This window comes from Lagopus muta, chromosome 4, assembly GCF_023343835.1.
Source record: "Lagopus muta isolate bLagMut1 chromosome 4, bLagMut1 primary, whole genome shotgun sequence".
NCBI classification, from domain to species: domain Eukaryota; kingdom Metazoa; phylum Chordata; class Aves; order Galliformes; family Phasianidae; genus Lagopus; species Lagopus muta.
The window spans coordinates 32,410,741-32,423,749 of NC_064436.1; the positions used below are offsets into that span (position 1 = coordinate 32,410,741).

General features: G+C 39.2%; 1 pseudogene; it reads right to left on the reverse strand.

Annotated features, from left to right (window-relative positions):
* Positions 1 to 8,505: 8,505 nt before the first annotated feature.
* Positions 8,506 to 11,457, reverse strand: LOC125692463 (inner centromere protein-like; annotated as a pseudogene).
* Positions 11,458 to 13,009: the final 1,552 nt, after the last annotated feature.

Below are 13,009 nucleotides of genomic sequence, written 5' to 3' on the forward strand. Positions count from 1 at the left end.
TGAAGATAATCTTTGTTAATTAGGATTTATTATCCTTCATCCAGACTCCTGTGTTTGATTAATCTAAGGTAATTAAACTCTTTTAAATCTGTCTCACTAATCAAGAAGAGCAGTGTTTGCTAAATTGTTCTTCACAGTTGAAACCTATGGGAAATTATCCTGCTTGTACATCTCTGGATTAAGTCCAATAAATTGAAATTCCATTGAGTAGATCTTGCTTCTTTGGATAACAAAGGCATCAGGTGTCTTGTGATAAGATCTATTTCCATTCACCCTATAGTGCAAGGCTACAACAATTTTGTAGTCCCGTCATTAGCCTGACACACAATGAAAACATTTTCAATTAAAACCATTCGATCACAATATGGAGTAAAGATTAACCAGTTATGAAATAAAGCAACTCTTCAGTGCAGTATTTTGGGCTGTGATGAATGAGAAGAATGGGTGATCTTTTATTCCTTAATAAAAAAAAAAAACACACAAACGTTCTCATTAAATGTGGAATGAAATCTACTCAAAGATTCAAAATACTTTCTTTCTGGTGCAGTTGTTGTATATATATTTTTAATTGTTTAGGTATTACCACTGATTCAGATTGCCAGTGCCAAGGACATACGACTATAACTTTGATCTGTAACTTAATAGAACCAATGTGTTTAAATACTTCAGTAGCTTTGAAGTTTCCATGTTGACTTTCACGGAAGTTTTGTTAATATTACTCCACTGTTCACAGTGTTAGGGGAATATCTTCAGACAAATCACTTGAACTTATATAGAATGTACAAGAACTAGATTCAACTTCACTTAAGAGAGCTCTTTGTGAGCCGGCCTTCTCAAGTGCAGTGCATGCTCTTGCAGTCATTCAGCAATTTTTTTGTGCTGTTAAGGTCAACATGAGCATACGCAGCTCTGGCCTCTCTCTTTTCCTTTCTCTTTTGCATGCTTTTCACTATGATGAAATACTTCTTGGGCGGTTTCTCATCTAATAATCATCTAATTTATGTATAGAGCTGAATTTATTTGGTAGAATTGGATACTCCAGTTTTATTCATTGCTTTATTTTTGCCTACTAGGAAATGTTTTCCAGGCTTCTAATTTAAGAAGCGTTTGCATAGTGAGGAAACAGGAAGTTTGCACTTGGAAACTCTCAAATTAAATTCTGTTTATAGAGTATTAAATCATTAGTAAGTTAGAGAAATTGCAAGGGACTTGCTACTACGCGTGAGTCACTGGCACAGGGTTTTCAGCCACCAGGACAGAAGTCCCTCCTTTTCAGGCCCTCTTCAAAATACAGAACCTGAGTGCACAGGGGCTTGTCGGATAAGGTTACTGGTACCATGTGTGACCTTAAGTACTGTGCTGTTTTGGGACTGGTGCTGATGAGATTTTGGCACTCCTGATGCACCATGTAGTATCTGTCTGCAAGTATATTGGAGAGATTCACTGCTGCCAGTGTGGGTAGAGAGTACTCCTCAAAAGAAACGTGTACAGATGGATGTTTGGCTCTCACTGAAAATTCATTTAACTTAATATTAAAATGTGGTGTTAATAAACTGAGCTGAGAGTTGTAACTGCTGTGTTGGCCAACTGGTGGCCTGATGTGATCCTACTTAACAAGGCCCATTATCAAATAAGTGCATTTAGGTTTACCTTGCAGTTCCGTAATCTAAGTCCAGTGAAATCTCTACTTACACTTCAGATATGCAGAAATTGTCTGAGATTGTCTCAAATTAAATTGTTTTATGTCCCCAAGTAGGTTGATGCTCTCCTTCAATACAGTAGAAAAATGACATGTATTTCTGGGAGAGTTGGCATTGTTTTTTATTTTTAACTATGACCCTTCTCTAAAATAATTTAGAAACATTTTAAGCTGGAAACATTGCTGGATCTTTTTTTTTTTTTTTTTTTTTTTTTTTTTTGTTATTAAAATTATGTAAAAAATGAAGAGGAATGAAAGAGTTGTTAAGAACTTACTAGCATTTTGATACCCTGGCTCAAGTTTAAATGTCATTTATGTAGACTTTGTCTAGTTAAGAAGAGGGTAGTTTTAAAGCGCTTTATTCACAAAGAATGTGGTCTACTAAAAAAAATTTTTTTTCTCACTACATTGTATCTCATAATTTTTAACTGCATGAAATAAACAATGGTCGCTTGTTCTCCTAGGATATTGGAACCTATTACTGCTACATTTTCCCTGTGTGCTTCAGCAGTGCTTCTGTTTTGAGTTGCAAATTAAATTCAGCATTTTTTTTGAAAGTAATAGCTGCACGTCAATTAAGTGCTTTCACTAGGCTTGTATGGACTAGGCTGTGTATTTTATTGACTCCTTTTATTTCTCTTTTCAGACAGTCCAAGGGAACATGATTTTTTTTTTTTTTTCAAACCTTGATCAGCCTTTTCTGAGAACAGGAGACTGGATTATGAAGAAGCAAGCTCTATGTACTCAGCATTGCAAATTGTGCTGTTGTACTGTTTGAAAGGATGTAGCTAATACAGTGTTAATAACAGATCTGTTTCCTCTCCTTCCATTTTTTTTTTTTTCTTTTGGCACTTGGAATTGGATATGTGCTAATGTTATAGATATATTACACAAAACTCAGAAGCTGAAAATACCTCTACTTTTTTTTTGTCTTTAATTTTTCTTCTGGGGAAAAAAAAAAAAACGGAACATGAGAAATTGAAAAAGGACTCAGATCATGTTCAGGAAATGAAATATATTCTAAGTACTGAGGTTTGGAGTCTCATTTTGGGAAAAATTTCTACAGGTGATGTAAGTTTTTCCAGTTGCAGACTGAAATACTAAATGCATGCTCATTCTGTGTTGTGTTCTGGTTTACAGGTTAACTTAATTTCTGTGGTGTATCTCCTTTTATGACTCAATTACTAGAAAAAATTGAGGGATATTGAAGTGTGATTCTTCTATATGTGAACTTTGAAAACCACCCACACAAGTTGTAGCAAAATACTGCTCTCACCTGAAGGCAGGATACTTTAATATATGAAATCCAGTGAATGAAGTACAAGGCAAAGGTTGCTGTTCTGGGGCTCCTATTTTTTCATTGACTGTTAAACTTCATTTGATATCTGTTTTGTGTCTAAGGGCAATGCATCTGGTCAAATGAAAACTGGTCTTGATAGGAACCCCACACAATGAGGCCTCCATTGCTTCCCTTGATAGAATGTTCTGCTAATTCATAAATACCTGTTGCCTTCCTGTTCTGTTTAATTTGCAAACCTGACTTCTTGCTAAATTTTATCTGTGCCTTCAACATAGTATTTGGAAGAAGGACTGAATATTACTGAGAGCTGAAGAGAAAATCTAAGTGCAGCCCATTGAATAGAAAATATCCATTTATCATCTTACTCCTGATGTGTAGGAAAACAGAAGAATTGGACTTTCTACTTTTGCATTTTTCATCAGTAATAATCTGAAAAGTAGGTACTTAAAAATTCAAAGTAACAAATGCCACAGAGTTGCAAGCTATAAACAGTGTATGGCATACAGTGACTCAAAGCTTTTTGAAGCATAGCTTTAGTTGGAATAGAAATAAAACAATCAGTTTAGAAGGCTAGGAGTGATAGTATGGCTGAAGTTTCAGTTTTTGTTTTCTAGACTTTAAAATACTTAGGGAAAAAAAAAAAAAAACACCAACAAAAAACAACAGAACCCACGCTGAAACAACTATGACCAACAAAAACAGGCCAAAAGATTCTGCATATGAAGATCTCTCCTGAGCTGAAAGAGTAGAAACATTATTTTCATTCTGGAATCAAATCACTATCAAGTCACATTGTTCACGATTGTACTTCAAGATGGCATCTGCAATTTTTTTTTTTTCAGGGAAGTTATTACTCAGAATACATAGCATTTCATGATGAAATGTATTCTTTGAGTTAACGTTTCATTAGAAAATATAGTCTTTCAGTTCTTGCTGAAATAAAGTCTGCAATATGCATCTCACTCTGTAAATGGTAAGGTCTCCTGATTTAGTTCTTTTCAAAAATCTCTATTCATTTTGATCTAAAGAAACTGGTTTAGACAAACTAACTCATTTGTTTCATACAATTGTATTCATTATACATTTACATTTATACATTTACATATATATTCATCATACAATTCACACAACAGCTAATAGTTTCATTGCTGTTGAAGGTGACCTTTTTTGAAGTAGGGAAAAATAGATGATTCACTGTCATCTTAAAAAATAAAGTTTTGATCTTCTGTGCTCAAAGAGACATTATGAGAGGCTGTGCTGTCTATCTACGTGCTTTACAACAAAACAGAAACAGAAACAAACCAGAATTAACATTTAGGGTAATTCTTACTGTGGTATTAATACTGTTTGTAACTGATAGGACTGGAGGTTGTATAGGATGTGAAGTTCACAACAGAACTTTTTTAAAAATTTCTGTTCTTAGCTTGGGTCACAGGAGCTCTTGAGGTCCACAGAGCCCACAATACGTGGTCTGAGCAAGTTTTTTTCATACCTGAACTCATTATGTGCAGGCACATTGTATGGTGTGATATTTAGAAAAAAAAAATATACAACAGCCACACAGAACGACAGAAAACCCAAACTAAAACAAAAACCCTCAAAAATGAGGAAAACAAAGATCAAAAACTCACCAAAGTTAAGCTTTAGAAAATCTTTTAAAAACAGGAAACTATCTCTGATAATTTGTTATTTTTGTATGAGTTGACTCATTAACAGTAAACAGCTTGTTTCAATTTAATGAAATTCCTGTTTGACCCAGACAATTAAAGTAGTTTGCATAAAAGTTCAGGTCCCTTAAAATGGCATGAAACAAATTTTTCTGAAGATATCAATTGATATGACTCAAATATGGCTGAGGATAAAGGAGTTTTAGTAAAACTGTATTCATGAGAGTTTGTGTTTTTTAATAAGATGTGACAGTATTTACCCAAAATGTTGTGATCTGTCACCCAAAATGTGAATGTGCGGTGAATGAATTTCTGTGTGTGGGTCTGTGTATGGGAGAAATTGCTTTTGGCCACTGGCTATTGTTCAGAGTGCTTCATCTAATTCAGATCAATATTCATTCATCTATTACTTGTTATAGAAATACACAGACTAGAAAAATCAGTATCACCCAAGACTAAGTTAAAAGGAAAAAAAAAAAAAAAGAAGAAGAAGTAAAGGGAAAAGAGAGAGAAGTCAAGAAAGGCAAAATCTCATTCATGGATTTTTTTTCTGGGATGAGTCTGGCTAGCAAGGTATAAGAACATTTTAAGTCTGTTGTGACAGATGCTCAGGGAAATGAAATTCATCATATTGGTTTTTTTTTTCTCATCTAAACCAGGATTGTACAAATAAGATAAAGTTTATCTCTAGTAACTGCTTTATTTCCCTTTTAACCCTATTAAAGACTTCTTGGGTTTTATGGAGATTAAGTAGGAAAAATAAATGAAAAAACAAAGCCTACCTCTCAGACATTCTTTTGTTGACTTGGCAGATGTAATAAGGTGTAGCTGCACCATATACTGCAAGACTGTTTAGAGGATCAGTAGCTTCAGTCTCAGCAGTTTAAGTGCTGCTTCTCTTTGGCTTGGGACACAGATAATGCTACTGTGCTATTCATCAGATTGACTGCTCAATCCTTTTGCTTTTGTTAAAGCAAAATGTGGTAAGAGGGCTCAGCCACAAACAAAGCCATTGTGGAATTAGTACATGATCCCGTTATTAAATGCTTAATGTTCACTAGTGCTATTAATTGAGTTTAAATCAATCCTAATCTGTGTTTAGATCAAAATAATTCCTGTCTGAGAGAGATAATTAGGAAGATGTCTTGGATAGAGTGAGATACACTAACTCCTCATGTCTTCATCGATGTAGTAAAGGGCTTTCATTATTCTACTTTGTACAAGAGAACACGTGTTTTTTGCTGTGAGTGCTATGTAAATACTCTTCTCGCCTTTCCATCAGTTGTATAATATGTATAGAGCATTTCAAGTTCTCAGAGGAGGTGTAATTTCAGGATCTGATTCTTCTCTGGAACTCTTGAAGACATTTAAAGGCATCATAGTTTATATATGTCAGATTACTTGAGTCACTAAGAATGAGCACTTTGATAAATTTCTGATCACTGTTAGAAGACTGCATTGCACAAATATAGGATGTAGGAAATAAATCAAGATCATTGCTCATGGATGGAGCACACATCTGTGTTATGCTATCCTCTACTACAAAAGACCTAATAGATTTGTTGGCAAAATACTTTAAGGTACAGTGTATTACATTTAGTTTGATTTTTTAGACAGTGAAAACTTTTCTTTGGAAAGCTATTAGCTCTGACCATGTATTGAAAGCAAAAGTACCAGCCCAAAATATATGTATGAATTTTTATTTTTTTCCCTCATATTGAATTGGAAATTTATTTGAATGTTTTGCTAAAATAATGCACCTGTTGATCTGAGTGGAGTAATTTCCTTTTCCTCTTCTGTTGCTTGCCTTGCTGAAATCCTGTAACATCTAGGCAAGAAGCTCATGAAGTTGGTTGAAATTCTATTGGTCAATTTTGTATTGAACAAATATTTTTTATTGAGCATTCCCTTAAATGTGTCAGTTAAACACTGAGACATGGTTTATAAATTTCATTTTTTTAAATTTTTTTTATTTAGTAGCAAAACTCTGCTGGTCATGGGCTGCTTCACCAGGAAAAGATTAAACAGTAAGGGAAAGGTAAAAATGTCTCACTGAGCAGTAACATTTCCGAGTATTAGCTGCAGTAAGCAGGGTCTGGATATTATGAGTTTTTGGGTTGCCTCAGGTATATCTATATTTAAAAAGTCAAGAGTACAGTCTTTATCTGAAGATATAAGTGGATGTTCCTAATATTTACTGACACCAAGGAGTTGGAAAGGTTAGGATTTGGGAATGAGCAGGGAAAATCTGAGCTGTGTCTTAGCAGTGTAGGATGTTGTATATTGCCCTCTTGAGTTTTATTACACACTTATGATGACTTGGTACCTTATAGACAGTGAATTGTTTTGTCTGTAAAGAGCAAGAGCTGAAGATGGAAAATTTCCCATTTTTATGTTCTGTAAGTTTGGAGAATTCCTCACAACTTTGACTACTTTAACAGCCTTTTAGGCAGAACAGTGAAGATGAGATTGATAAGGATTTCAAGCAGTGTGACATATCCCCTTCTGTGTACTTTTGTATGCTTCCCATGACAACTTAACTTTCTTCCCTTACCGTCCAGAAACACTGACGAATAGCAAACAGATTTATTGTGTTTTCTCAGTTGCCTTCAATTGTAAACTTCCTTAGAAACCATGTCGTGTCTTTGGATGAAAAATTATTTTAAATAAACAGACTGCTTAGGAGAAAGAAACAGACTCCCTAAGCTATCTGTGCCTTAGGTCTTGCAAATTCATCCAGTTTGGATAGTGTTTATTCTCAGTGTACATGATGCAATACACCACAGGCTTGTTTTCTCCTCTCCACCCCTTTGAACGTAAAACTGGCATTTTAGAGATCAGAGTCATAAAAGCTACAAAAGGCAGTTATTATGTCATTGAGTCAATCTGCCTTTAAGGGCAAGTTCATTCCCAAGTGTAGATTAACTATGTTTTGGGTTTTTTTTTCTTCCAGTTTGGAGGATGTTTTGGAATGAACAAATCTATGCATTCCAGCTTTACTAGGGGATTTCAGTAGGGAATTAGACATCTGCAGTAAAGCAAATTTAATGCAAATGCAAGTAGGTGATATCAGGACTGAAGAAGTATGTTGCTTGTATAGGGTCATATTAAGTGAAAGGTTCGTGTAGTAGCCACAATGTCTGTCTGTCCTGTTTCCAGGCCTTCATTTCAGGTAATTTTTGTAGTGGATGAACATAGAGAACATAGCACTATGTACTGTCTGAGTTGCCTCATTAAGTTAATTTCTCTTAATCATATTCTAAGTTGTATTTCCCCATTCCTATATCCCCCAGCCTCTGTGAAAGTGCTGAGGAATGAATGAGGATTAATAAACACAGCAGAGAAAAATTATTACATCTTATTTGATTTATCTTCAGTATGTAAGTAATGATACAGAGCAGTCTACTGAAAATATTGTAACTGACGAGAGGCAACCCTGCTGGTGGTATGGGGCTGAAACTAAATGATCTTTTAAGGTCCCTTCCACCCCACACTATTCTACGTGATTGATTTTATGATTCTATGATTTAGTTGCAATCAGTTAATAGTCTTGAACTATATTTTGGTGGTGCCCAAAAGTAACTTTGAAACACTACTAAAAATGAATCATATCAAGTAGCCGATAACAGGAATGTAGAGCATGAAATCATTTAAGAGTGTTGAAAATCTATTTTGCATGTGCACTGGTAACATGAAGCTTCACTGACTCCAGATCATTTGCACAAATACAACTTCATGAAGTCTGTCTACTGTGCAGTGACCTGCATCATGTGAACTTAACTAGTGCTAATGTGTTATAAAACGTAGGAGGTTTAATGCTGGGTCTTCTCTTACTTAAGTCATTTGTTGTTGCTTGTCTCCTTCTGTTCATTTCTGTTGACAGTCTGAGAGCGAAGTGACATCCACAGGCCTTGGAAATTCAGATTTGTAGGGGCACAAGGTATAGGGGGCGGTCCAGTGTTGACAACTTTTTTCATCTTTTGGCACCTCTTCAGAATCTGAACTATTCATGGAACTGGAGGACACAGATAATTTTTGGGGCACCTTATGCTTGATTGCTGTCCTGGTGATAGATTTCCAAATAGTGCTTTCCCTCTTATGGGCTAGTGAGTATTTCTCTGTCAGTGAGGTTCTGTGAATCGTGCAAAGTTTGCCCATCAAACTTCTGTGCACAGTGTGGTGGCTTACCCTAGAGCCTGTAGGAGTTTCTGGCTAACTGTTGTACACTGAGAAGGTTCATTATCATCCCCCTTATTATGCTTTTGCACCTGAGCAGAGTCATGTACTTCTTCCAGCCCAGGCTCTTCACTTAAAACAACTGTAGTGTCAACTGCATTTGCTGTCTTCTTAAATGCATTCTTGTTCTTTCCTGCACCTTTTGTCTCTGTCAACCTCTATGAGGGACTATGAGCTCGGATGCAGCAGCCAAAGCCTGTGATTTTGCAGCACTGCTCTCCTTGGGTGACTTGTCATCTGTGCTCAGGGGAAGGCTTGTGGAGTGGTTCTCTGCTGGTTTAGATGCATGCTGCTGGAACTGAAACTCAGTGCTAATGTGATCACAGACACTGATTTCTACTACAGGAACTAGCCTTTCTCCAAGATGTCTGGAAGGACCTCTGAGTGATCGGCAGATGCTGCAGTCTGGGATCTTGTCAACTACCGGGAGACAGTTTGGCTTGAGAGTTCTTGGGCCTCAGTGCTGAGTGGTGCTGTGTTGTTTTTATTTTGGAGTCACTTGGAGGACACTGCTTTGAGGTTGTAACTCCTTCTTCTAGATAATCTCCTCCTGCCCTGCTCCAGGCTCTTGCCTTGCAGTGCGGATGGCCACTTCCTCCTCTTCCGGTTCTTCTGCAATGGTGTCTCGGGCATCAGCTCCGGCTGGTTGCTATAGTGGCTGCTGAACATCCTGGCCACCTCCTTGTGGATCAATTCCAGCCACACCAGGTCGATGTTCCACTGAGGATAATTCCACTGATTCCACTGAGGATAAGGAAAAGGCGGAGGTTCTGAATGCCTTCTTTACGTCTGTCTTTAAAAGTCAGACCAGTTATCCTCAGGATACCCCTCTCTCTGACCTGGTAATCTCAGCCGGGGAGCACACTAACCCCCCTGTGATTCTGAAAGAAACAGTCAGAGACCTACTGCTCCAGCTGGACTGTCACAAGTCGATGGGGCCAGATGAGATCCACCCGAGAGTGCTGAGGGAACTGGCGGAGGTGATAGCCGAGCTGCTTTCCATCATCTGTCAGCGCTCCTTGTTGACTGGTGAGGTCCCAGAAGACTGGAGGCTTGCCAATGTGACTCCCATTTATAAGAAAGGTCGTAAGGAGGATCCGGGGAACTACAGGCCTGTCAGCCTGACCTCGGTGCCAGGGAAGGTTATGGAGCAGATTGTCTTGAGGGAGATCATGCGGCATGTGCAGGGTGACCGGGGGATCAGGCCTAGCCAGCATGGGTTCATGAAGGGTAGGTCCTGTTTGACCAACCTGATCTCCTTCTATGATCTAGTGACCCAACTGGTGGATGAAGGAAAGGCTGTTGATGTGGTCTACCTAGACTTCAGCAAAGCCTTTGACACTGTCTCCCACAGCATTCTCCTGCAGAAGCTGGCAGCCAGAGGCTTGGATGGGTACACTCTTGGCTGGGTAAGGAGCTGGCTGGAGGGCCGGGCACAGAGAGTGGTGGTGAATGGAGTCAAATCCAGCTGGCGACCGGTCGTGAGTGGTGTTCCGCAGGGGTCGGTGCTGGGGCCTGTCCTCTTCAATATCTTTATTGATGACCTGGATGAGGGCATCGAGTGCACCCTCAGTAAATTCGCAGATGACACCAAATTGGCTGGAAGTGTGGATCTGCCTGGGGGTAGCGAGGCCCTACAGAGGGATCTGGACAGGCTGGAGAGCTGGGCTGGAGCCAATGGGATGAGTTTCAACAAGGCCAAATGCCGGGTCCTGCACTTTGGCCACAACAACCCCAGGCGACGCTACAGGCTTGGGGCGGTGTGGCTGGAGGACTGCGTAGAGGAAATGGACCTGGGGGTATTGATTGATGCTCGGCTGAACATGAGCCGACAGTGTGCCCAGGTGGCCAAGAAGGCCAATGGCATCCTGGCTTGCATCAGAAACAGTGTTGCAAGCAGGAGCAGAGAGGTGATTGTTCCCCTATATTCAGCACTCGTCAGGCCGCACCTCGAGTACTGTGTCCAGTTTTGGGCCCCTCACTGCAAGAAAGATATTGAGGCCCTGGAACGTGTTCAAAGAAGGGCAACGAAGCTGGTGAGGGGTCTGGAACACAGGCCATATGAGGAGAGGCTGAAGGAGCTGGGAATGTTCAGCCTGGAGAAGAGGAGGCTCAGGGGAGACGTTATTGCTCTCTATAACTTCCTGAAGGGAGGTTGGAGTGAGCTGGGGGTCGGCCTCTTCTCTCGTGTCATTAGTGATAGGACCAGGGGAAATGGTTTCAAGCTACGGCAGGGGAGATTCAGGCTGGACATGAGGAAGTATTACTTTTCAGAAAGGGTGGTCAGGCACTGGAATGGACTGCCCAGAGAGGTGGTGGAGTCACCGACCCTGGGGGTGTTCAAGGAAAGACTGGATGTTGCGTTGAGGGACATGGTTTAGTGGGAGCTACTGGGAATAGGTGAACGGTTGGACTGGGTGATCTTTTAGGTCTTTTCCAACCTTAGTGATTCTATGATTCTATGATTCTATGATGTTGTCCACCTGTCGCAGGAGCTCTGCCAGCTGCTGATTGCATACCGTGGGCAGCTGTGCCAGGCCTGCTGCCCCCGCCATCACTCTGGCTTAGCTCAGCCCCAAACATACCCTGCACACACACCAGGCTCAACCCTGCTCCCCTCACTGCTGCCACACGTGCCAGTCACAACATCCCAGGAGGTGTTCAACAAACGTTTGGAAATTCTGATGAGGGACATGGTTTAGTGAGAGCTATTGGTGATGGTTGGGTGGTTGGACTGGGTGATCTTGTGGGTCTTTTCCAACCTTGGTGATTCTATAATTCTGTGATTCTGATTCACTGGTTTTGGTCTTTGCTGTGAGGGTACTGGCAGATTTGGAGAGAATAGACAATACTTTTACCTGTAACTTCCAGTAATCCCTTGGGAATATGGTCAAGGTCTGAAAGGATAAATAGGGGGATTCAGACACCGATTGCACAAAAACAAAGAGCAGGCAAGAACACTGAATTACATTAGACTGCAATTATATTAGACTGAAAATCACAATGCCTTTCTCTTAGGTGTACTGCCAGGTGGGACCTGGAATTATGCTGGTCACACCTCTGCTTCCGATGGGGTGATAAATGCTAACCTCTGTAGCACGTAGATATTGTAAGGTTGCATGTAGCGCTACATTTCTTTCATTTCACTGTATTGTTTCTAGTACACAATCTGTTCTGTCATTTCTACCATATCATCTTGTTTAAGGCTGTGTGTGAAATTAAGGCTATGTCTGCTTCCCAAACTTCTGATCATATTTTGTGTATGAATGCAAGGAGGAGCATCAGAAAAATAAGAAGCACTTCTCTGTTGTAAGAAATGCATTAAATAAACTATTCAGAATATCCTACACTTATCTTTTAATGGTATGCTTTAACTTAGAATGTGCAATGAAAATACTATCAGGATCAATTTAAAACTTCTTTAAAATTATTAATCAATTGTAACATTTCATTTTATTGTTCTATATGCTCAAATGCACACTCTTGAGACTATCTGTACTCTGAAATTTAGCCTCTGAGCTTTCTGCCTCTGCAATCCATCCAGAATATGTTTGCAGAAGGAATATTTCCACAGCTGCTTTTTCGAGGGTTCTTAAAGTGGAAAAAAAGAATTTCTGTGTGATGATGAGGACATTTGTCTTTTGACAAATATTAGCCCCTCAGTAACAATTGCTTTCCTGGGAAGTTGGTTGATATCTTTTTCTTTTTTTAAGAAGTGATTGAATCAGGACTAATATCTACACTGAAAGGAAGCTCTGTAATTTCTGCTTTGATGCACTGTGTTTTCAAGTTACGTTTAGTATCAATTTTGCTACTATGTAGTTTGCTCCTGTAAACAATGAAGTCTATAAAGAGCACAGTAACACTACTAGAGCAAACTCTCAGCTCCAAAACACTGTTTTTCAGCACGGTCGCCACTCCTAGCTATGCATGTGTATGTATTTTTTTGCCAGAGATGAACAAGAGCATGCATGCCATGCTCATACAGATCTGCATTGGAGGAGGCATTACTTTTGGTCCAGCTCTTGTAATGCTTTTTTATGGTTTTCTCTTTGATGAAGGCATTTTAATCTAAACAGGACAAAAATGTTGGACTGTATTTAAAAT